The following is a 26,628-nucleotide window of genomic DNA, read 5'->3' on the forward strand; positions in this document are numbered from 1 at the left end:
TAACACCAAATGCTATCTCTAAATGTTACCCAGAACCTTTACTCAAGTCCACTAGTTTGCAATCTGTACACCAGGAAACAAGATTTAAAAATCTCTCTCGGGCTTCCCTGGTGGCGCAGTGGTTGAGAGTCCGCCTGCCGATGCAGGGGACACGGGTTCGTGCCCCGGTCCGGGAAGATCCCACATGCCACGGAGCGGCTAGGCCCGTGAGTCATGGCCGCTGGGCCTGCGCGTCCGGAGCCTGTGCTCCGCAATGGGAGAGGCCACAGCAGTGAGAGGCCCGCGTACTGCAAAAAAAAAAAAATCCCTCTCTACACACTTCTGTAACCACAACACAGAGCCATATGTTTGAAATACAGGAAACTTGTGTGGGAGAGGGGAGAAGATACTATGAACTGAGCTTGTTCAGATTAACAGAATTCTCTTTAACGAATAAGCTAGTTAAGGCATATCGGTTGAATTAAATTATACAACATTTAAGCAAGCAAATGTCTGTTAATCTAGGCTTTACCCTGTAAATTTTTGGTCATACTACATATGTTAAGTAATAACCATCAGAATGATTCCCAACTACAGACTTAAGACAGAAAGTTTATTAGGATACTATTTACATACCAAAAATTTTTTTCTTCTTGCAAGTAGCTTGTTTTCTTTTTTTTCAATTGAAGTATAGTTGATTTACAACATTATATTAGTTTCAGGTGTACAGCACAGTGATTTAATATTTTGATAGATTATTCTCCATTTAAAGTTATTACAAAATAATGGTTATATTTTCCTGTGCTGTACAATATATCCTTGTTGCTTATCCATTTTATTATGTATATTTTTATTAATATAAGCATCTTTACAACCTATGTTATAGTAGATAACAAATATTCTCTTGAGAAAATTGAAGTAAAATTTGATAGTCATTGAATATGAAAAATTACAATATATTTTGTGGGCTTATTTTTATAAAATTCTTGAAATTTAAAATGAGAGTTAGGGGGGACTTCCCTGGCAGTCCAGTGGTTAAGACTTCGCCTTCCAATGCAGGGGGTGCGGGTTTGATCCCTGGTTGGGGAGCTAAGATCTCACATGCCTCGGGGCCAAAAAAAATGAAACAAAACATAAAACAGAAGCAATATTGTAACCAATTCAATAAGGACTTTCAAAATGGTCCACATCAAAAAAATAAATAAAATGAGAGTTAGGAAAGGATGTGACACTTTAACAAAGCTCTAAATTAAATAGCTGCATCAGAGATCTGTTAAAAACCACTTTAGCAATAAGATAAATCTTTTTTGCACAATCCCGTAATTACTGATAATTCACCATACTTGAGGAGGATGTTCAACTTCCATTTAATCAATAACTTCAACAGAAATTATAACAGTTGTTTTAGACTATAGCAGTTGTTTAGAGCTCAGGCCCTTCTTGACAAACACTGAACTTGATTTTCTGAATTCTGCTTTAAAGAATATCTGATTGGAAGTCAGGATGTCACACACACATCCTTATGACGTTTGGACTGTGGACTCCAGCTCCTTAGATACTAATGTGGTATCATGAAAAAAATGTCATTAAGGCTTTGAACTCCGCCAGACCCTACAGAGTCTTGAGTAACTCCCCCAGACCCCCTGGGGAACCGAATTGACAGTTCCAATTTGGACGGCTAGCAACACAGCTGGCCGCACCGCCCCACCCCCACCCCGCCCAGTACCCTGTCAGGCAAGGGGAGAAGGTGTTCCCGCACAGCCAAGCCATCTGAGGTGGCTCTCGGACGGTCTGGGGAAAGGGCTCCGAAAGTAGGGTAGCAACATGTGAGGCAAACCGTAGGCCAGTTAAGCTTGATGAGGTAATCGCAGCACCTCCCCAAACCTTCTTCCCAGGGTTCTCTCACAACGCCACTTTCAGGTATACTGTAGATTAAACAGCCTTATGGATATAAATACCTCATATAATGTTGTCTATAAGGGCAAATCGTTTACAGTCTGAATAACTATCTTAGACATGAACCTTTGGAACACAACCATTTATAAGAAGTAACTGCCATCCCTAAAGTTTTTTCAACTAACACTGAAGTAAGTAACAGGTTGACTGCCAGTAAAGGAAAACGGCCATGGAGCTTACATTTTATGAATTATTTGAGAATGAAAATCTATTAGAGAATCAACACACAGAGAGTTAAATGATCTTAGTACCTCCTCAGAATTTTATAGATAAGAACCCTAAGGCAGATGGAGGTTAAGAGATTTCCCAAAAGTCATAGGGCTTCACACCTGGGTCTTCAGATCCTGTTCTTCCTAATACTGCATGAAATTTTTGAGAGACTTCTCACAGCCCGACTGTCTTTTAGAATGCTACCTGTCCGAGCATTTTAGTGATTAGGTCTGGCACTAAGTGCAACTGTAATTAGGCAGTAACCCTGCCTGTCTATCTGTCCTCCAGGCAATATATCCTGCCACGCTAGTCTTCTACAGGTTCATATCTTTTTCCATATGTTTCCCCATTTCTCATTTACATCAAGAAGTGACCTGAAAAAAAGAAAATTCTGCTCCTCCTCGAAAGAAGTACTTACATTTTAACAAGAAGTAACACCTTCAGCTCTAACCAGGATTGCAACACAAGAGGGGTAAAAGTTGGCTCTGACCTAGGTGTTCCATATTAAAAATATAGGGCTATAGGCGGCCATCAAGCAAGCCACCGAGGATAAGAAAAGGACTACAGTGTGATGGGGTGCACCATGGGAGGGGGCAGGGGACTGGTCATTTTGGTTTGCTGGGTCATACTCCTTTCTTTGGAATGTTATTTGGTATATTCTAAGCTGACTGAGTTTTCTTCACACTGATGATTCAGTGGAGAGAAGGTGTAAGGATTCTTTTCTCTTTAGGTTTGGCTTTTCATCTAAACTCTAAAGGGACTTCGCAGTACAGAATGTTTGATGCAGTCAATTCCAAAGGGTCTAGGGCGGGATGGGGAGAAAGGTTGTGTCCAACTGGACTCTGCCAGAAATAAATGCACGAATGACGAATGCCCAGGAATCTCTGGAAAGTAGGTTGCTACCTAAGTTCTAGTCCCTTCCTAAAACCACTTAATAGGGTTCTATTACATAAACAGTAGGATTTTTATTCTCTTTACCTTGTCAGTTTACAATTGAATGAAATAAGTATACGTGCACTGCTTTCTGTCTCTGTTGCCAATGGCTTCTCAGCTGGCTGTAGCTTTCAACAAATTTCCCTAACCAAAACAGGACTTCTTCAGGGCTTGGGGGAAAAAGTTCTTTTATCTCAGTCCTTGGGAGAGTTTTGTATGCAGTAGCCTGGACCCAGGTGATAGGTTGGTTTGAAGCCTTTTTGTTTTTATTTCTGCTGTATCAAAGCCAAGAACCATAAAATGAATGACGAAAATGGAAGAATGAAAGGTGATTCAACCCTCTTCTTGATTTTGCTCCTCCATTCTCCAATAGAAAATGATAATTAGAGAACTTTTAATCTCACTTGAAATCACTGCTTGGTTGTGAATGGTTCTTAACCGCTCGTTTTCCTTGGGAGCCCCTAGGTCTTTCTCACCTTGGAAAGTAGCCCAGGCCTGCCAGCCGAGTGCAAGGAAGCTGGAACAGCCATGACCTTCCTTCTCTGTGCACCCACCTGCTGAGGCTGTTTCTGAAGTGCTCTCAGCTGGTGTGGGAACTCGCTGCTCCTGGCACACGTGCCTTCCCCACTGTCCCCACACCTCCAAGCGCTCTTGCTGCCTATGGCTGATATGTCATGGAAGAAAGCAATGCACCGGCTGGGACACAACTTCAAAACACGTGGAAAGGAGAGCGGAAAGGACTTGGACCACATGAGGTCACGCTTCGTGCCCTGATGGTTCAGAATTTTACACCTGTTTGTACAACTTAGGTCTTACGGGGAAAAGCAGAAAATTTAAAAATGTTTTGAGAAGCTTAAAAATATATATATAGGACCATAATAATCCTTAACTAGTAAATGTGGAAGAAAATGTTTATACTGTTCCTACTTTTATTCTGTATTATGCATTTAGGCTAAGTCAAAGTACAAAAATGTGTTGAATGAAATATTTCCAAATTATGTAGAATTGTGTAGGTTGTTCAAATAAAACTCAATAAAATGATCTGGCGGGGGAAGGGTCAAAATCTAAGAAAGCAATGGCTCCAGAAGAGTGTACATACTATTTTTTTCACATTTCAGGGAGCTAACAAATACCACTGTCTGTTTCCCTCCCCTTCCCCAAACCGGTGAAGTCTTGGTTCTTGCTTTCCTTCACAGCTGCTTTGAAACCTGTGCTTGGCCCAGAGAGGAGAGGTCATCCTGGCTCCTTGTATGACAAAACCGGCCAGGAAATAAAGGAAACCCAGGCACAGTGTAGCAAGGCAGAATTTTAAAAGAAATTCTGAGGAAGTCACACCAAAATGTATCAAACTTAAGCCCTTCAACAAGCAGTTCATTTTCTCTAAACCAAACAAATTGGGCAACCAGATAACTCAGAAGAACCTGTGTTTGATCCTGAGCACCATAAAAGAATGGAAATTCTGAGACATTGTGGTTATAGCAAGGCTGCACTAAAAGGAACTCTGAAGGCCCATCCAGGTAAAGCATCTCCCCTGGCTTTACATCCCTACTAGAAGGAATTGTGCTAGAAGTTTTATACTGAATAGTTCATCCATCTTCATAATAGATCTCTAGATTTTCACAGAATGATAATGATGATGATACACCTAACACCTACCAAGATTAACTACTACACAGCAGGCACTTCTGTAAGCGCTCTCCTAGAGTGGCTGGTTTAATCCTCATAACAATCTCGTAAGTACAAATATTGATATATCCCTACTTGTCACGTGTTGGAAACTGAAGCACATGAGGTTAGGTAACTGCTCAAGGTCACAGAGCTTCAAGTGTCAGAGGCAGGATTCAGACCCAGGCCATCTCTCTGTACTCTGTATATAAACATCTATTCTCCAAAACAGTGACTGCTACCCTCCATCAAACCAGCTCTTCCTTCCTGATTCCTATTTCAGTTAATGGCCTCTACCCAGTCACTCTGGGAAAAAGAAAAAAACAAAAACAAAAACAGAATAGCACTTCATCCAGGGCCTAGTCAATTCTTCCTCTTGACAGCTTGCTGGTTCACCTCTGCATCTGTTACTTGCTGTCTCTATGACCCTGGGTACTTGACTTCCTCTAAGTCTCAGTTTCTTATCTATAAAACTGAGTTCCTAAGGGCACCTCAAGTTGTTGTGGATATTACAACTAAATGAGACAGCGCTGGGCCTGGCAGATTGTCGGAAGATCAATAATTAGTAGCTATTATGATCATCATCTTGAGTCTGGTCCTTCCCCTCTAAACTTACGCTTAAGCATTCTCCGGCCCTCATCTCTCTCTTGCCATACCAGCAACCTCTTATCTGGTCACCTTGTCTGGTCTATTTTCCATTCACTTCAAATTCTACAACTGCTAAAAATGTCAGCCACATTCCTTAAAAATCATAAATGACACTCCAATTCCTAGGGAAGAAGATTCTGACTCCTTATTATCATGCTATGGGATTCCCTCCCCCATCTAACCTTTTTAATCTCTCAACACATCCCAAAACACACTGTACTACCCCATAACTCCTCCTAAGGGTACACACTTTCTCAACGCCATTTCACTGTTGTTGCTGTTGTTTTTTTTTAAATCATGTTGCTGCTGCTACAGAAATTCCCATTAATTCCCAATTACTTTTCTACATGCCTTAATCCTAGGACTCACCACATTGTATTACAGAATTATATTGTTTCTTTCAAAGCTAGAATATACTTTCCTTAAGAAGGGAAATCAGGTCTTATTTGTTTAAAAAAAATCATTTGTGCCTGACACACTGTCACAAATGGGAAGAGCTCAATAAATAAAAACCAATTAATTTAATACTAACTTTTATAGGAAGCATTTTGTTATTCAAATTCCTTTAGGAAATATTCCCACAGCTAAAGCATGGAGAAATAAACAGGCACGTTTACAAAAGTCTTTCTCCATTCCACAGCAAGAATTTGATGTATTAAGGAAAGTGCTACAGAAACACCTAAAAACTTTACCAAAATCTTTTCATATTAAAAACAAAAAACTTCAGCAATAAAATCTTGGATGTTTATTCTTCCTATGTTAAACAGTATAATTCAGAGTTTACAGTTTCAAAGTTCTTTCAAATCAGTAGTAGACATGATGGTTTTCCATACCTCCCAAAGAAACACTAAAAAACATCTTGGAGCCTTATCCTAAATGTGAAATGAAAAAATAAAAAATAATTTATAGAGCAACATCATAATGATCAACAGCTTTTAATATATACTTTGCATACGGTAAAAGAGTCTGCAAAATAAGTTTTAGAAATACTGAACATAGATATTTACAAGCTTTAAAGACCCCTTGCAAATGTACATAGTACTAGTTTCCTCATTCCTCTGTAATTCTTACAGACACAATGAAAATTCACTTCCCTTCTAAAGAAAAAGGTTTAGTTGAGGCAATTATAGTCAAATGTGTTTACTGTTACAAAACATTTCACATCAAGAAAAATAACAGTGAGACCAAACTGAGATCCAGTTGTTTCATCTATTGTTCTCTAACCATTCATGAAGATGGATAGACAGCAGGAAAGAAAGGCACAGGGGTTGGGAGTGATGGAGAACAGAAATAAAACAGGAATATGTACTAAACACTTCCTGAGCGAATGCATTTCAAATTCAACCTACACTTAATATTTTTTTCGACCACACTGGTATCATTACAATCTAATTTCTATCACTGTGATCTATATGTAGACACGTGCAAAGAAAATGGTTAAAGTTATAAATAAACTACACACTAGAAACCAAACGCCTCTGTTTTCCTTGTTGTATAAGGCATCTTTTGGCTATGGGATTACTTTCTCAAAATGCATTAAAATGTTCAAGAAGTTGGTGGTATAGGAGAAAGAATACTAGACTAAAAGTCAAGAGACTTTTGGTTTTCTGTTTTGCCTCAAACTCTTCAGCATCTCAGGCAAAGTGCTTAACCTTTCTGATCCCCATTGTTCTTATACATATTTAAACAGAAACAAAAGTAGATGATCTCTAAACATTTTTTAGGCTATGGACTTTTGTGACAGTACAACAGTCAGAAAATAGCAATACAGTAATAGTCATACAGTAATAGTAAACATCAAGATTAATTTAGGATTAAAATTACACATTCTAAATGTTTCCTTAAATTGTATGTAATCAGGTTTTGTCAAAACCAATGAGTTTTTTTTGAGATTTTATTTTTTAAAAATGTGTAGAAAAAAATAAATATATTTCAGTAGTGCGGAACGTATGACTTTAGAAATATTCTCCAAAATATTTAAATAAAGCTAACAGAAAAGCAAGAACAGTTATCAGCATTACTGTCTTTGGAAGCACCATTAAGAGGAAATCCAGAAAATGGCAAAGGATTTTAATCTTTAATAGACTAAAATAAAAATAAAGTCATAGTGCATTAAAGGTTCAGATAAGCAAATATCAAAAAGCAGTATAAGAGTGAGCTGATGAATATAAACAGCTGTCCTACAATTCACAGCAGTAAAACCTCCTTTTACCACTGGTGAGGATACACTGAATTTTGTACTTCAATGAATGAATACCCAGAAGCAATAACAATGAATGCACTTCATGAACTGATAAACATGTTTTGTTGGCCTTTCGAATAAAGCACATAGTTATAATAAAGGAGGAAATCATTCTCACCATTGTTTTAATTTTATACTCATCTAAACTTTGTATAATAATTATACTGTTGAAATAATATCTATGCAATTGCGACTATTACTCTTCCATCTAAGGAACCAAGACAAGTGAACTACAAAACTTAATAAGAATTCCACTGCAGCAAATCACATTTTGATCAGAGCAATTTTAAAGAGGGAAGAGAAAGGAAAAAATTAATATACTATTATTGCTCTTTAAAAGTTCATAATATAAAACAAGCATATAGATTGGAATTCACTTTTGCTAAACAGAAATTACCAAGAGCAGTGAATTCAGCCAAGCATCAAATGCTACCACAACAGAAAATTTAAATATATTTAACCAGAAAATATTTCCAATGTACAAAGACACAGTTAACTTTTAAAAAGAAGGAGTATAAGGACAAATCCCTAGAAAATAGCAAACCCATCCCAACAACAATCTTGGGGGTGGAACACGGTTAAACCATTCCAAAAAAACAGGCTTAAAAGTAGAGGAAAAGGGACTTCCCTGGTGGTCCAGTGGTCAAGACTCCACGCTGCCAATGCAGGGGGCCCGGGTTCGATCCCTGGTCAGGGAACTGGATCCCACATGCCGCAACTAAAGATCCTGCATGCCACAACTAAAGATCCTGCATGCTACAACTAAAGATCCTGTGTGCCGCAACTAAAGATCCCTCATGCCACAACTAAGACCTGGCACAGCCAAATAAATAAATAAATATTAAATAAAAATAAAAGTCTTAAAAAAAGAAGTAGTGGAAAAAACAGAATCCTACAGTTAGTCCACAACCTAGATATCACTTTCCAATATTTCACCCAAATTAGGACTTTGATCCCTTCAATAAACACTCCCCACCCATTCCAGCTTCTGACAAATTATAGTCATTATGAATTTTGTCCTTCTTGATCTAAAATGTTTCTTCCTCTTACTTTCACTCTTTTGATTACTACAAAATTACTGACTAGACAGTATCAGGAGGCACAGCTTGGACTTCCATCTCCTCAGTTTTTAACCCCTCATCTCCTTTGGCTTCTTCACCGCCTACATTTTTAAAAAAAATCATGTTGACACCTTCCTCTTTCAAGATTACTCAGGGTAATCTGCACTGGAAGTAGTCTTCTCACTTCCCCTCCACCCCTCTGTGCACTGCAGTCTGGCTTTTGCCCACACTGCTCTACCAGAACTACTCAGGTCAAGACCAATCCAACAGATATGTTCCAGTCCTTATCTCATTTGACCTCTCTGAGGAACATGAAGCATATGAGACTATTAATCATTCACTTCTTTTTTCTTTAATATTTGTTTATTTATCTAGGCTGCGCTGGGTCTTAGTTGTGGCACACGGTCTTCTTAGTTGCGGCATGCGTGCGGGATCTAGTTCCCTGACCAGGGACCGAACCCAGGCCCCCTGCATTGGGAGCACAGAGTCTTAACCACTGGACCACCAGGGAAGTCCCAATCACTCACTTCTTAAATCTCTCTTCCCTCTTGACTTGGAAGATGACAAATCTCTTTTGGTTTTCCTCCTGCCCCTCCGACAACTCCTTCTGTCTCCTTGGCTGGATGCTTCCTTGCCAGCTCCTTCATGTAGGTGAGCCTCTGCATTTTCCCCTCTGCCTCACTTCCCTTTGTGTTCTGTGACAATATCATCCACTTCTAAAGTTTCAGGTACCATCTATATATTAATGGCCTCCAAATTTTCATCTAGAGATGAATTCATAGTTTCCTTCAGACCCTTATAGAACAAGGCATGCCCAGAGCATTTTGGAGCAGTATTATGGGGCTAGAGAATAATCTTAGGCTAGTAAGCTCCATTCACATCCCTCAAATTTAAGGCTCAATTCATTCCTTCTCAACATCCACAACCCCTTTCCAGGGTGACAGGTTCTCTGGTTACCCATGATTGATATGATTAAACATCTCTATTTGCCCAGGACAGTCCTAGTTTATGCTTCTTGTCCCAGAGTAATTATTAATGACATTCTTTTCATTTTCGAAATAACACCTGTTTGGTCAATACATTATATAATCACCCTACCTGCCACCATCCTTTCTGATGTTTCATGCACAGCTAGATGAGTCCTCCCCCTACCCCTGAATTCTTTACTCCCTTACTGTTAGGATCCCTAGTTCTGTTGCTAAGAAACTTCCCTATATCCTCTACCTTCACACAGGAAGATCACTTCATCTCCTCCTCTTAATAAACCCCTATACACACCCAGATCCCAGGCCAGAGGACAAGTCAATACTATCCTGGTTTCCCAAGGTGATTTGCACATTATTATTATCCCATTTCATCCACTTTTAATGTTATATTATAACCATATTTAAAGTTAACACGACTGACCTTTGAGTCATTCATCTCCATTTACTGAGAATTTTGTCGTACAACTCCTATCTTCCTCTGCACACAAGATCTGTTGTTCCAGGGGCTTCACTATCCATAAGAAAAATTAATGCCAACACACTAGGATTTAGAGCATTCTGACTTCCTTTCCTTCAGTGACCCCTACTTTGCAGAAGGCCGGCATGGTTTCAATAGCTGGGCATAAGGGCTATGGGGCTAGAAAGAGTCAGGTACTTCCTGTGTGCCTTGGGGAAAATTACTTAACCTCACTGAGCCCCCCGTTTCCTCATCTGTAAAATGGAGCTCCTAATATGTACCTCACAGGATGGTTGTGAAAAAAAAATATGATAACCTACGGGAAGCATTCAGTATAGTGACTAGTATAGAGTACTCAATAAACAGTAGCTTTTATTAATATTACTATTGTTGTAATTAGCACTATTGATCTTAGCTACTCACCACCATCGGTCGTACTCTGGCCCTTATCATCACCTGCAATTGCTCCAACTCCAGAATCTTAAATTTAGGACTCTCCCATCACATTTCTCTGTCTCTAGTTCTCCTTCACTTCCATTAATCCTACAGCTTACTCACTGGGACTCTTCATCCTCTTCATTCTCCACATTCATCAGCCCTGTCTTGGCTTCGCTTTCTTCCTTAATCAAGCAGGATACCTCAGGTTTAGCCCTTCAGTCGACCACCTCACTACCACCCGCAGTCCCCTGACTTCACGGCACCCCGGCCCAAGTCCTCCATCATACCTTCCCTTCCAATCCCCTTCCAGGTTCAGCCTATTTGCCTTCTGCTCTGTTATGGGGAGCTGCTGGAGAAAACTGCTTCAGCACTGACGGCCTCTTCCTACATTTGTGATTGCAGGGGTGTTAAACAGTATCAGCAGTTGGGTCACTGGTCCCTGGTCAAGGCCGTTTTCCAATCACAACGGTAAGTTTTCTTTTCCCCTCAAAATTACACCGATCCACGCTCTTCCTTCTCAATCTCAGCAGATAACCTTGCTTCACAGAGACAACTGATGCCATCCTGGATACTTATCTATAAATCTGTATCTGTATCTACTCCCTATTTCCTTTTCTTTTTTTTAAAGGAATATGCATCACTGCTTTTCTTCAGGATAACCCTTTCACCTGTGCTCCTGTTCCCAATCCTTCCACTTCCTCTGAGATTATGTCTAATTACCTTCCTTCTCTTGTGACTTCAATTTTCTCACCTCTTCAATGGCCCCTTTCCTTCAGTCCACTAAAGTATCCTTATCTCTTCCACTTTTAAAGAAAAACAAACCTTCCCTGATCACACCTCCCCACTCAAGCTTCTACCCACTGTCCTCCCTTCTTTACCAAAGTATTTGAAAGAATATATTTGCTGAATGAAGACTCTTTTTATTTGGTTCAGACTTCTCTCCTGAGCTCCATACCTACATATGTTAAAATTTTTAATTATATGTGACTCATTCCAGATTCAGTTCCAAGAAAGAAAACAGCTACTTCCACCAAACTGATGTGAACTGATGAATTTCACGTCTCCCCATCTACTCCTCCACTTCTTTATTTATTTTTATGAATTTATTTATTTATTTTTGGCTGCATTGGGTCTTTGTTGCTACGCATGGACTTTCTCTAGTTGCGGTGAGCGGGGGCTACTCTTCATTGTGGTGCACAGGCTTCTCACTGCGGTGGCTTCTCTTGTTGCGGAGCATGGGCTCTAGGCGCGTGGGCTTCAGCAGTTGTGGCACACAGGCTCAGTAGTTGTGGCTCACGGGCTCTAGGGTGCAGGCTCAGTGGCTGTGGTGCACGGGCTTAGTTGCTCCGCAGCACGTGGGACCTTTTTGGACCAGGGCTCAAACCCATGTCCCCTGCATTGGCAGGTGGATTCTTAACCACTGCGCCACCAGGGAAGCCCCATTTGTATTTTTAGAATTAAGATCAATTACCAGCATCACCATTCCCTCAGACAATCTAGAATCCTTAAAGCCCACTTTGACTCCTCCCTCAACTTTCCCCCATATCTAAGCAAGTCCTTTCTAAAATCTCCCATATCTGTCCCTTTTGTGTCTCCCCAGGACTCTTACTGTTGAGGCCCTCCTCACCTAACAGTACTTCACAGGGGGGACGACGTGAGAGTTAAATGAGATGATAAATGGGAATGCACTCTGTAAGATGTGAGGTGCTTACAAAGATTATTTAAAATTATTGTATCTTTGGCAAAGTGAGCATGAGGTTAGCGTAATATGACATGCTCTTTAAAAACCAACTCTGCATCTTAGTAATCAGTGCTTTTTTTCCTAATCACAAATCACAAAGCATCTGTTTGGCAATCTGGTCTACAATTTTTCTAGGAATCAGTCAGTGTCAAGATGTTTAATGCATAGCTTCTGGGCTTCACCTCCCCACACATTTTTTAATTTAAAATATGCAATTCTTCAGGTTTCTGGCAAAAATCTTCTACGCTCTTTACTTTTTAAAGACAAGTGGCAGTAGTTGTACAAGTATGTGTACTACTCTACCTTATCATTCATCTATTTCTTCCACTCTTCTCAAGTGGCTAGAAGTTCTCTTATTTCCTGGTCTATCTTGAGTTTCAAGTTCAAAGAATCACATTTGAATGGAATAATGACTAGTCCTTTGGAAAATTGCTTGATTCCTTTCTTGGCTAATTAAAATGGTTATACTTTAAGCATTACTCTTTCATATTATTGGATAAGATTTTTCTTTGTTTTTGTTTTCCTCTTCCCAGAAGTTAGATTTGGAGAATATTCAAAATTTCCAAATATCTCAATTACTGTAAAACAAAGTCAGGAGAATTAAGAGGCACAGGACAAACACTGCTGAGAAGCAATAGCAAAAGAAAGTAGTATCAAAGAGAATATAGCATCCCTATCAACTCTAAGATCGGTTTATAGCTATTTATCTAACAGATTTTTATATACTTTCATGACATATTTAGGTTAAAACTCCACTTAAAAATATTAGCATATTACCTGGTTTCTTAAAATGTAAGGGGCAGCCTTAAATTCTAAGGGCTTGATATATTTTTCATACAAGTTTTACAGGTCAAATTCTATTGCTCCAAATACTGCATAATTTGATGAAAAAGATCTCCATTTAATATGTGATGGCCCATTTATCTCAAGCCATCTTTAATGAAACAGAAGAATTAGGATAATCCCTGTATATTACTATTAGTAAAGTATTAAAAATATAGGTCATTACCATTGTAATTTTGCAAATGGCCAAGTGAAGCCACATTTGATAACAAGATTTCTGAGGCTTAAAAAAAAGTTCTTGAACTTAAGCCAGGCATCTAAATACAATTGAGAAAAAGATTAATCAGATGAAGGTGCTCAAGTTAGATACAACACTCTGAAATTCTGGATTATATGGCTTTCTCTGCAAATGAAACTAACAAACAGATGCTCTAAGTGCAAGCAAATAAAAGCAAAGCTACATTTGGTGAAAAAAAAAATGATTAGGCTGGTCCAAATGGCTAAAAAAAAAATGAGCGTGAAAAAAAGTTGGGAGCTCATGGTTGAAAATATTAAACCCCTGTTATAGTCAGTTTATAGTCAGGATAACATAAAAAGTGTCTTCAATACAAAGTCACTAATGTCTACTACGACTAATCTCCACTTGGAGTCTAATTTCATTATTTTCTAACCAACTCCTAACCTTCTCCCCACCAAACTGCTCCTCTCATAAACCTTATCTCGGTATATGTCTACTCCACCTTTCTACTTGCTCAGAACAAAAATTTTGGTGTCCTTTAAGTCTCCTGTTGACCCTACCCTCAATTTGTCCAGAAATCAACCACTCCACCAATTCCTCTCTGGTCCAAGGTACATCCTCTCGGGCCTGGATTACGGCAAGCGTCCTGGAATTGATATCCCTGCTTCTGCCCAACCCCTCACCCTACCCCAGACAAAATCTATTCTCCATCCAGCCACCAGAGTGATTGATCCCTTTAAAAGGCAAGTCTGATTATATCCCTTCTCTATTCAAAAGTGTAAGCCCCCTTCTCATTCAGAGTGGGAGCCCAAGTCCTTACACAATCTGATTCCCCATTCCCACTTACCGCTCTCCTACATTTCTGCGACTCTTACTTTGCCCACTCCACCACAGCCAAATCAGCCTCTCTGCTGTCCTCAGACGTACCCAGTCCACTCCTGCCTCTAAGCTTTTTGCAAGTGCCTTTCTTTCTGCTTGAACACTCTTCCCTCAGAGAGGTGCATGGATTACCCTCTCACTTCCCTTTGGTCTTGGGCTCAAATGTCATCTTCCCTAGGAAGTCTTCCCTGGCTACCTCTAGTTAAAACTGCAAGTCTCACAGAGGACAGATTTGTGGTTGCCAAGGCGGAGGGCATGGAGTGGGAGTTTGGGATTAGCAGATGTAAGCTATTATATGGAATGGACAAACAACAAGGTCCTACTGTAGAGCACAGAGAAATATATTCAGTATCCTATGATAAACCACAATGGAAAAGAATATTTTAAAAAAAGAATGTGTGTGTGTGTGTATATATATATAAATAACTGAATCACTTTGCTGTATAGCAGAAATTAATACAACATTGTAAATCAACTATCAAAATATACTTCAATAAAATAAAATAAAATAAAACTGCAAGTCTCTCCGTCTTCCCTGCTTTTTCTCCATAGTCCTTAACACCATCTGACATAGCACATATTTTGTTTATCATCTGCGATTCCCCACTAATGTAAGCTCCGTGTAGGAGGGGATATTTATCTGTTTAGGAAACTGTATTGCACATCGTAGGTGCTCAAAAAATATTTACTATATTCATATACAATTTTATAGTTTACAAATTGTTTTCATGTAAATTAAATAATATAGTAACTCATTTTCTCCTTATGCTCCCCCCCTTCTTCAAATTCTCCAATCTTTGCAGTACCAATATGGATGAAAACAAAGAGCTATCAGAAAAGAAAAGTTGCTGGCTACTTGCAAAGCTCTTTAAAACAGATCCCCCGTATTAATTAACTACATTTACAAAATGAAAGCTCAGAGTCAACATCTTTATTAGCATAAGGTTCCTGGGTATGGAAGTTTAAAGTAACAGAGCAGAATAGCCAAGGATCACCAGGAAGACAAGCCCAATTCAGTTTGTCCTATCAGTCTGCTCAACAAACCCTAAGGAAAGTGCAAACTGAATTCAGTATTCGAGGAAACACTGGTCTGAATTCAACACCGATGTATTCAACACAAGATTCAACTCCCTTAAAATGTTCTATCTGCTTAAAGCAACCTCATCAACTATGAAGTGCTGTCACTGGGTGTGTATGGTCTGCTGAGCATATAGGGAATGTTTTGTTTTGTTTAACCTGGTAAGACTCAGAGCTAGGAAGCGTTTTTTAAAGCCTCTGAGCTTACCCACTCCGCCACTAAGCAACCCGTTGGCCTCCACACTGGTGCCAGGGTCTCCCTGGGTTATTTCCCATACAGTTTAATCCCACCAGAAGCCAACGGGCATCTCAGCCAAGGCTCCAATGATGCCCGGGACAGACGGCAGATGTCTCAGAGGATCCTCTGGAGAGTCTCTCGCCCGGGCAAGGGGTGTTACAGGCAGGAGAAAAGCAGCGGACCAAGGCGCACGGGGGAGATGACAGGTGGGCGAGCAACCGCCGGGCAAGATCGTAAAGAGCGACCCGCAGGGTGGTGGCGCGGAAACTGTCAACTCCAGCCGTCAACCTGCCAGTGTGGGCCCGGCCGGGGTGCACGTTGTGCCGCGGCACATGATAATAAATACAATCAAGATCGCAGCAAATCGCCGCCAGCCTGCTTGACCTCCGCCCTCCAAGCGCCAGGAAATAAAGTTAGTGGCTGGTGGGCGCGCGCCCACCACAAAGGTTCGGAGAGGCCGGGCAGTGCTCCTGCCCGCGGCTCACCTGCTGTCAGAGGCGGCCCGGGCACGAGCCGGACAGAAACCCCGGGCCGGCGCGTCGGGCCGAGTCCCCCGCGCCCTCAGCCCGGCCGCCGCGACCCCCATCCCGGGCTGACTGCTACCCGCCCCCCGCGCCAACCGCCTTCCCTCCAGGCCACCTATTGGGTCCGGGACCCCTAGCCCTCTGCCGGCATCGCCGGGCCCGGGGGCTGCCTTTACCTGCTCTCTGGCCGCCGTCGCCGCCGCACGCTCCGCCTCACCGGGAAAATCCCGAGTCGCAGCCGCTGCCCCTGCCACCACCGCCGCAAACTCCCCACCCCCGCCCCCTCAGGTAACCCAGGAAACCGGGAACACCACCCCCTCCCTCCCCCCGTCCGGCCCCAGACCCGCTCTCCTGCGCCTGCGCACTTGCCCGCCGGATGCGTCCCGAGCCCCGCCCCTCGCCGATAGGGCAGCGCCAGCGTCGCAGGCGTGACACGTAGAGCACGGGAGCCAATGAGGAAGGGAGGAGGGCGGGCCGAGCCACTGGTCTGGGGCCGCGGGGTTCCTCCCCGCGCGGGGGAGGCTCTCCCGGTTCTCACTCTTCAAGGGGCTTGCGAGGAGGCTGCATCGTCCCCTAGGGTGAGCCTGCACAGTTTGAAAAGCACCAAACACGTGCGCAGCGTCCTCTCTCTCTGTTCAACACCGACTGTCATCCCGTCCCCCTTGTGTGGCTCCGGAGGATGAGGGTAGAAGAAATATGGGAAGGGGTCGCGAGAGGGAGAAAGGGTTACCCGCGAGGAACCCTGCCCTTCCTTTGGGGCTGGAAAAAAAAAAAAAACAGTTTACAAAGGTTACTGTAGGCTTCTTACAAAACCGGAAAGAGGTTTACGAAGCTGCCCTAGAATTAATTCAGCGCAAAGGTGTATGTTTCAACTTAGCCCTTTTAAAACACAGTTGTAGGCAGCGTGCACTGTCAACGTTGTATGTCTTATAACAGCAGTGCCTCCAGAGGGCGGGAACCCTAGGTTACATATAAGGATGTTTTAGCTGCATCATTGACTGTCAGGTCCAGCACACAGCTGACAGACTACTGATGCCGGCAGTTTGGCATTTTAGAGGACACCCCTCGTCACCACCCAGTCACTGAGGCTGGCCTTGCGGTGGAATGTCAAAGGTATTGGGAAAGCTCTTGGGCTTTGAGGTCTGAGGGTCGGGGGTTCAAGTCTTACCTAATACAAAGTACAGCTGACCATTGAACAAGAGGGAAGTTGTTAGGGGCACTGACCCCCTGCTAGTTAAAAATCCTGCATATGGCTTTATAATCAGCCTTCCACCTATGGATTCAACCAACCTCAGATGGTGTAGTACTGTAAAACAGATTTAGTGAAAAAATTTTGTTTGTGAGTGGACCCGTGCTGTTCATACCTGTTGTTCAAGGGTCAGCTGTATAAGCAATGGTTTACTAATTGACAGGAGCTGCTTTAGAATCAACAACTCCAGTAATTTTTGCATAGGAATCAAGAAATAGAAATAATTCAGGATATTATATCCTAAGGCTGTATACCAAATGCAACTTCCATCTGCCCCAACGACAAACCAAGTAAATAGGTGCCCAGTGATGTGGTTTGAAGGGGCTCTCGGGGAAGATCCTGTACTTTAAAATATCTCCCCACTGACATCTGAAGTGCAACTATTAGCAATTAATACGTTTGTGCAGAGGTCGCACACTTCCTACAGCAATCTTGTAAAACTGGAATACTCCAGGGATGGGCAACACATGAAGTCCCCAGCAAGTTAGTGAAAGAGATGTTATTCACTTAAATATGTAATGGGCACCTACTATGGGCTGGGTACTATGTGCTAAGTGCCCAAGATGCTTTGGTGAATTTCCCTGAACTCAGAGGAAGCCAAACTTGACATATTTCACAGTTTTACCTATAACCAAACCTACTCTTGTTTATACATCAACTTTCACACACTAATCTCAAAAACACCTCTTTTTTTTCTTTAATGGAAAAAATAAGCCATAGAAGTGTTAAGTAACAAGCCGGTTTCTGTTTCTCTTGAACGGAAAATAATAGATGGTCATGATTTCGTTAAAGTCAAAAAGAACGAAACAAACTTTATACGACAATGGTACACAACCGGCCCTCAAAGTACTATTTTTTGTAAAAGGCACAAAGTAATGTCTTTTGTGACTATTATTTTCTCTTCATATCTGAGTTACAAAGTATTTTAACCAAGCTACCATAGTATTGACTCTGTGCACGAGTATCTTAGAATGTAGATATTAAGTATACATATTAGATAAAACTTAGTTTAAAATATTTCAAATGAACACACAAAATAATGTGTAATCAAGTGCATGCAATAGAAGAAAGAATAAAGAAAAGTAATAAGAGATCTAGAAGGAAGCCCTACTTATGTATTTATCACATACTGGAAAACTTTGTAAGTGGGCAATTCTCCAGATAATTTGACTCTAAAATTAGAATCTAAAAGGAGATTCTAAAATCAAGGTTTTAAAAGATGTGGTTAATGTATATGTGCATCATTTCACACTAAATTCACCAAAATATGTTAAAATACTTATTTCGTGACTACATGCATATGTAAATCAGACCATGTCACACCTCTGCTCAAAACCCTGCAATGGCTCCCCGTTTCACTCAGGTAAAACCAAAGTCCTTACAATGGCTTGCAGAACTCTGCACCATCCAGCTCCTCACAACTTCATCTCTTCCTACTCTGCCATCCACAGGCACACTGGCGTCTTTACTGTTTACCAAACATTCCAGATACATTCCTGTCCTAAGGCCTTTGCACTGGCTGTTCCCTTTGCTTGCAATGCTTTTTCTCCAGATAGCCACATAGAGAACCCCTTTACCTCTTTCCTGTCTGCTCAAATTTCATCTTCTCAATGAAGTTTACCTCAACACTGCCCTTAAACCTGAACAAGATGGGACTCTGCCCTAGGCCCCATACTTAAGTCTCCCTCATGTCACAAATGCCATCTGTTACGAGTGCAATTGATTCCCACTCCCTTGACCACATTCATATGTTGAAGCGCTAACCCATACATGACTCTGGAGACAGAGCCTTATAGGAGGTAATCAGCCTTTTAATTAAGGTTAAAAGAGGTCATAAGGGGGTGGGGGGCTCATCCAATAGGACTAGTGTCTTTATGAGAAGCGGAAGAATCACCAGAGCTTTCCAGACATGCACAGAGGAAAGGCCATGTGAGGACACAGTGAGACTGCGGCTGTCTGCAAACCAGGAAGAAAGGTCTCACCAGAAACCAGCCCCACTGGTACCTTGATCTGGGGCTCCCAGCCACAAGAACAATGAGAAAATAAATTTCTGTTGTTTAAGCCACCTAGGCTGTAGTATTTTGTTATGGCAACCCTAGCAGACTAACATACCCCCCAAAATAGTTTTATTAAAGAACATACGGGTTTTCTGTCAGCTTGGGTTCTGGTGCCGAAGTCAACACTGTGTGATCCTAAACATCATCTTTCTCATTGAACCTATCAGCTTCAAACATTCATATTTTAGCCATTTATTATGTTTATTTTTATTGTCTCCTGCACTTAGACTATAAGCTCCATGAAGGCAGCAACACTTGCTCTGTTTATGATGTATCCCATGTGCCAGAACAGTACCTGGCACATAGTAAGCACTCAGTAAATATTTTTTGAATGAATAGTTTTAATTAAGAAGATTTTGGGGCTTCCCTGGTGGCGCAGTGGTTGAGAGTCCGCCTGCCGATGCAGGGGACACGGGTTCGTGCCCCGGTCTGGGAAGATCCCACATGCCGCGGAGCGGCTGGGCCTGTGAGCCATGGCTGCTGAGCCTGCGCGTCCAGAGCCTGTGCTTCGCAACGGGAGAGGCCACAACAATGAGAGGCCCACATACCGCAAAAAAAAAAAAAAAAAAAAAAAAAAAAAGAAGATTTTGTTCAAATTCAAGTAAATATCCAAAGAATAAGTTATTCATACTTTGAGATGAAGTTTGACAACTCTAATGCCTACTGCACTGCACTGGCATAGAAATGGATTTGTAAAGAAGTGGTAGAGGGGATGCAGGGCTGTCATTTCAGGAACAGTAACATGGTCAAAATTATACAGATGGCCCATCTTTGCCTACAGACCAAGTAATTGCTACATTAAAAAATTATAGTTGTATAAATTTAGTTTTGGAGTGCTTTACTTTATTAGGATGTATATGGATCTTTAAAAAACATGCTTTTTTTTGAAACTTTATTGAAGAAGTCGATTCATAATTATTGTCTCCATTAGGTTACTAGTAACATCCACTCTTTTTTGCAAAGCTTATCAGAGTAGGTTTTTTTTTTTTTTTAATTTATTTATTTTTTTTCGGTACACAGGCCTCTCACTGCTGTGGCCTCTCCCGTTGCGGAGCACAGGCTCCGGACACGCAGGCTCAGCGGCCATGGCTCACGGGCCCAGCCGCTCTGCGGCACGTGGGATCCTCCCAGACCAGGGCATGAACCTGCGTCCCCTGCACCGGCAGGCGGACTCTCAACCACTGCGCCACGGGGGAAGCCCCAGAGTAGGTTTTAATAAGATTCTTTTAGGTACTTTTCTCTACTAAATCACTGATAACATTTTGAATCCCCCAAAATACGTATACTTTACTTTAAAACTCTTATGACATTGCATTAAAAGACTGGTAAACAGCAAAAAAAAAATTTTGTGGAAAGATCTTTTCAACCAGCTAAAAGCGTTAAAACAACCCAAATATTCCCTTCTTTGCTTGGGAAGTTCATACTGAGTGTGTCTTAGTGTCCTACTTTCTCGCTTGCCATTTCTTATTTTTATAGTTGATATCTGTCTGTCTTAATTCCCAATATATTCCTGTGGTAAACAAGTTTCTGATTAACTTTGAGCTATGAGCTGCATGAGCTGTTTATTTTGGAAGAGAACACTAAGTCTATCCTATACAACAGACAGGCTAAGAAGTGGAAGGAAATTAAGAAATGTTATCATAAGAAATGCATGTTTGCTATCCATTCCTGTTTAAAAGCCAAGAGCGCAGGGGATCAGAGCAGATTAAAAATTCATAAGAACCCTCTAAATCTCATGGTAGCTCATTCGGAAGACCAGAAAAACAAAGAAACAGTTCACAGTATCAGCAAGTTCACAGAACAGAATATTACTTGACCAGTTCAAAGCAAGAGTTGGAAAGGGTCAGTCAGGTTCAAAGTAAGGAACAGGTAAAGATTTTATACATGTGTGTGTGTGTGTGTGTGTGTGTGTGTGTGTGTGTGTTTCACTGCCTACTCAAAGAACCTGTGCTACATAAGAATATTCTTAATATACATTTTCTCTATAATTTCATACATGCCACTAGTTTGGACCACTTCAGAAAATGTCTCTGATTCTACCTAACACCACAAACGGAATCCACTAGTGAGATTGTAACACTGATGCCTTATTTCAGGCCTTCATTCAATTATTGACTCTTTTCTGTGTACTTACAATGTTTGAGGCTTTGGGATATAGAGGTAGGTAAAAGACATTCTATTATGGAGAACAGTATGGAGGTTCCTTAAAAAACTAAAAATAGAGTTACCATATGATTCAGCAATCCCACTCCTGGATATATATCCAGTGAAAACTATAATTTGAAAAGATACATGCACCCCAATGTTCATAGCAGCACTATTTACAATAGACAAGACATGGAAGCACCCTAAATGTCCATCGACAGATAAATGGATAAAGAAGACATGGTATATATACATACAATGGAATAATAGCCATAAAAAAGAATGAAATAATGCCATCTGCAGCAACATAGACGGACCTAGCGATTATCATATTCAGTGAAGTAAGTCAGAGAAAGACAAATATATAATATCAATTATATGTGGAATCTAAAAAAATGATACTAATTTACAAAACAGAAATGGACTCACAGACATAGAAAACAAATTTGTGGTTACCAAAGGGGTAGCAGGAGGGTGGGGGGAGAGATAAATTAGGAGTTTGGGATTAACAGATACACACTACTGTATATAAAATAGGTAAACAACAAGGACCTACTGTATAGCATGGGGAACTATACTCAACATCTTGTAATAACCTATAATGGAAAAGAATCTGAAAAAGAATATACAAATATATGTATATGAATCACTTTGCTGTACACTTGAAACTAACACAATATTGTAAATTAACTTTAATTTTTAAAAAAAGACATTCTAGGACTATTGGGAGCTCCAGACAAGTAAACAAGCAATTACAGTGGATGGTGATGAAGGTTATGACAGTGTCACGCACAGGGCTCCCTGAGGCACTGTGGAGGGACGTTCAACCCCACCTCTGGGATCAGAAAAGACAACTTGGAAAAGCTGACTCTAGACTTCAGACTTAAAAGCCTCAGTAGGCTTCAGGCAGGCCAATTTTTCCTAACTGCTTTTAGTGCCCCCAATCTAGGACAAAATTTTAAAAATGAGATCAATGTAGTGAGTTTTTTCGCAAAGCTGAGTTTATTCAATTCAAAAGATTGTCCTCTAGTATTCCGAAACTATGCCCTTCCTACTTTTCGGGAATTTAAATAACCTTTCTTTATGATACGGCAATCAGAGCCATGCATGTGTTTAATGGCCTTTCTTGACCAATTAAATGGCAATAAAAAGTTGTCGAGCTGATTGGTCCCTGAAAGAGTTTATTGTTTTGCTCTTTATTTTTACTTTTTGGTAGCAGTCTATAAAATCCATGTGTCCAGAAACCAGGATGGGCCGGCAGGGAGTTCTCAGCCCATGCTCCTCCTCAGACCAGCAGCACCAGCATGTGAGAAATGCAGAATCTCAGGCCGCGCCCCAGACTCACTGAGTCACACCTGGCATTTCAACAAGATACTCAGGTGATTTCTATGCACATTAAAGTTTAAGAAGCACTCTTCTAGGAGGGGGAAGAGCATGTGTAAAAACTGGTGAGAGGGCTTCCCTGGTGGCGCAGTAGTTGAGAGTCCGCCTGCTGATGCAGGGGACGCGGGTTCGTGCCCCGGTCTGGGAGGATCCCACATGCTGCGGAGCAGCTGGGCCCATGAGCCATGGCCGCTGAGCCTGCGCGTTCAGAGGCTGTGCTCCGCGGCGGGAGAGGCCACAGCAGTGAGAGGCTCGCGTACCGCAAAAAAAAACAACCAAAAAAAACAAACTGGTGAGAGAGCAGACGTAGAGAACAGACTTGCGGCTGCCGAGCGGGGCAGGAGATGGACTGGGAGTTTGGGGTCAGCAGATGCAAACTATTACATATAGACTGCATAAACAATAAGGTGCTACTGTACAGCACAGGGAACCATATTCAATACCCTGAGATAAACCATAATGGAAAAGAATATGAAAAAGAATGTGTATGTGTATATATATATATATATATAACTGAATCACTTTGCTGTACAGCAGAAATGAACACATTGTAAATCAACTATACTTCCATTAAAAAAAAACTGGTGAGAGAGACTGTGGTGGCTTGAAGATCCTTTTTAAAATAGAAAGAGTAAAGGCCACATTTCAGGGAGATTGAGAGTGATGTTAGGAAGGCAGGTGGGCAGGTGGGTGAAGATAACTAATATTTCCCTCTGCTCCAACTGTAGCCAGATAGATAATTGCTCCCTATTTCATCCTGGTTGTTCTTAACTAAGCCATGTTCCATGCTGCTTAAGATGTCTAATCACTAGGGACTTCCCTGGTGGCACAGTGGTTAAGAATCTGCGCTCCCAATGCAGGGGGCCCGAGACTGATCCCAGGTCAGGGAACTAGATCCCACATGCATGCCGTTAACAACTAAGAGTTTGCATGCCACAACTAAGGAGCCCACGTGCCGCCAACTAAGGAGCTGGTGAGCTGCAACTAAGGAGCCCTGGAGACGCAACTAAGACCCCATGCAACCAAATAGGTAAATAAATATATTTTTTTTAATGTCTAATCACTTGTTGAAGAACCACAAAACACAGGTTAAACTCTTGTGGGGCAAATATCTTATCTGGGGCCTATTGTGTGGCAATTAGTGGGATTCTGATAAAGCATATCATAACTATAATCATAGGTTGGGCTGACTCTCCAGAGGGACTGGTGGAGAGTCTGTTTTAATAAGGACCAGACACCAAAGGATAAAGGTTTACCCTAAGCCAGGGTACTGCTACATAACAGAGATGGAAGAAGCCTGTCCCACCCAACTGCTGTGATGTCTCAATTAGTCCTGTGCCAGCATAAGGCACAGGACAAAGACTAATTGAATGCACAAAAGGCACATCTTGCCCTCTTGGTATTTATAAGTTAAGATATAAAGTATGCATGGGGCTTCCCTGGTGGCGCAGCGGTTGAGGGTCCGCCTGCCGATGCAGGGGACACGGGTTCGTGCCCCGGTCTGGGAAGATCCCACATGCCGTGGAGCGGCTGGGCCTGTGAGCCATGGCCACTGAGCCTGCGCGTCTGGAGCCTGTGCTCCGCAACAGGAGAGGCCACAGCAGTGAGAGGCTCGAGTACTGCAGAAAAAAAAAGTATGCATTATCTCTTTTATCTGCTAATAGGGTAAGAATATCCCAAGTGAGTGTGACAGACAAGCCAGAACACAATCAAATACAGTAGTCTTCCCTATGTTCCTTAACTCCCAGTACCTATCATTATTTTTGTAATTTGTTTGTCTTCTCAAATATACTTTGAGTTCAATAAGTTGTGAGGACTGCATTTTAGCATTCTGTATTCCCAAGTGCCTGAGATGGTAGCTGCTCAATAATTTTTTTTTAATACATGAGGAGGAGGATGATACAGAAGTATATAGGAGCTGAAAGAATTCTCCATGACCTGTGGTCTCATGGTCAACAGTTGTTAGAGGTTATATATCTTTTACACTTTGGGAGATTTTATTTAAATCCTGACTTTTGTGCTGGAATATCAGAATATTTCATATCTATGTGCATTCTGATGTGGCATCTTGAGAGTAAAGTTCTATTTTATGAATGGATAAAGATGTGGTATGGAATATTACTCAGCCATAAAAAATAATGAAATAATGTCATTTGCAGCAGCATGGATGGACCTAGAGATTATCGTACTAAGTGAAGTAAGCCAGGCAGAGAAAGATGAATACCATATGATATGTAGAATCTAAAATATGACACAAATGAACTTATCTATAAAACAGAATCACAGACAGAAAATAGACTTGTGGTTGTCAAGGGAGAAGGAGGGGAGGGGAGGGATGGATTGGGAGTTTGGGGTTAGCAGATGCAAACTATTATATATAGAATGGATAGGTCTTACTGTATAGACCAGGGAACTATATTCAGTATTCTGTAGGAAACTGTAATGGAAAGGAATATGAAAAAGTATATATATATATAACTGAATCACTTGGCTGTGCAGCAGCAATTAACACATTGTAAATCACCTATACTTCACTAAAATAAATTTTAAAAAATAAAGCGCTATTTTATGCAACGAGAAATCAAACTTGTAAAAATTACATAATCATTTCCCCAGTTCACAATGTAAACTAATTTGAGAGGCATAGGCCTGTCATATATTTGGAATCAGAACTGAATATTAATGTAGTGTGACCCCATCTTCAGCCTAAGCTATATTTACCTGTTGAATTCAGATGGTGGGAGTTGTAGGGGTCCCGGTGGGGCTGTCCAGGAATAGTCTACATGAGCGAGTGAAAAGCATTCTGGGGAAGCTCTCGTTCTAAGTTTCTCTGGTACACAAGCTCATCTAATAAAACAACTTGGGCCGCAGAAGGGAAGGGATGAATGTATGTACAGCATAGTGTCTGCTTTCCAAATTTGCTCCTCACCAGCATCTGAGATATTTCTAAGTCCTGAGCTTTCAAAGATATTTCAAAGGGATCTGAGATGAAAAACTGAAAGGCCTGTTTTCACTGAAATGTCTGTAGAATCCCTGGTCCCAGGTAGCTCTGCCTTTAAGATCCATGCAAGCAAGCAGTCACACCAGAGAAAAGAGAAGAGCTCTACTGTGCCATGGGGAGGGGCCTTCAGTGCGCCAGCTTCAGCGAGGGAGGGCACTCATTTCCTTAGCTGTTTGCCCGGAGCCTTGGCTTGAAGCAAAAACCCTTCTCCCTGCCCAGCTTGTGCTGATATTAGAGCAATGCAGGAAGTGAAGGATTCCACGGGAACACAGAATTCACTTTGTAAACAGCTGGCTTGTGGCCAGCTTTTGCCTTTTTCAAGCAGCTACTCCGTGAGTAAAGTTCTGAGACAGTTGTATCACCTAGTAGTAGAGATGCAGCCCAGGCATGCTATCTTATTGAAAATAAAATATAGACTCTGTTTGGAAGTGTAACAATATCCAACCTGTAAAAAGTAATCTGAAACACACAGTAATATTGGGAAAAACGCAGACATTATGTTGGAAAATCAATCACTGAAATATAAAATGAAGAAGACAGGGTGGGGACTTCCCTGGCGGTCCAGGGGTCAGGACTTGGCACTTTCACTGCTGAGGGCCAAGGTTTGATCAGTGGTCGGGGAACTAACATCCTGCAAGCCACGTGGCGCAGCGGAAAAAAATTCAAAATCTGAGGAATACAAGTAAGACATTTTTAAGCACCTTTGTGAACTGTAAAGGACCTTAAATAAGCAAGGTA

General features: G+C 41.4%; 1 protein-coding gene across 5 annotated transcripts in view; it reads right to left on the bottom strand.

Annotated features, from left to right (window-relative positions):
* The window catches only part of LYST (lysosomal trafficking regulator), a 196,876-nt gene that overhangs the window by 163,690 nt on the left and 6,558 nt on the right, over positions 1 to 26,628 (bottom strand). For 4 of the 5 annotated variants that reach the window (XM_081229571.1, XM_081229570.1, XM_081229569.1 and 1 more), the window contains exon 1: positions 16,232 to 16,315. The exons of the other annotated variant lie outside the window; for it this stretch is intronic. The gene's annotated coding sequence lies outside the window, so the exon portion shown is untranslated. Of the gene's footprint in view, positions 1 to 16,231; positions 16,316 to 26,628 lie in introns of those variants that run through there. 5 annotated transcript variants of the gene reach the window in all.

This window comes from Mesoplodon bidens (assembly GCF_964165515.1).
Source record: "Mesoplodon bidens genome assembly, chromosome: 1".
Taxonomy (NCBI): Eukaryota; Metazoa; Chordata; class Mammalia; order Artiodactyla; family Ziphiidae; genus Mesoplodon; species Mesoplodon bidens.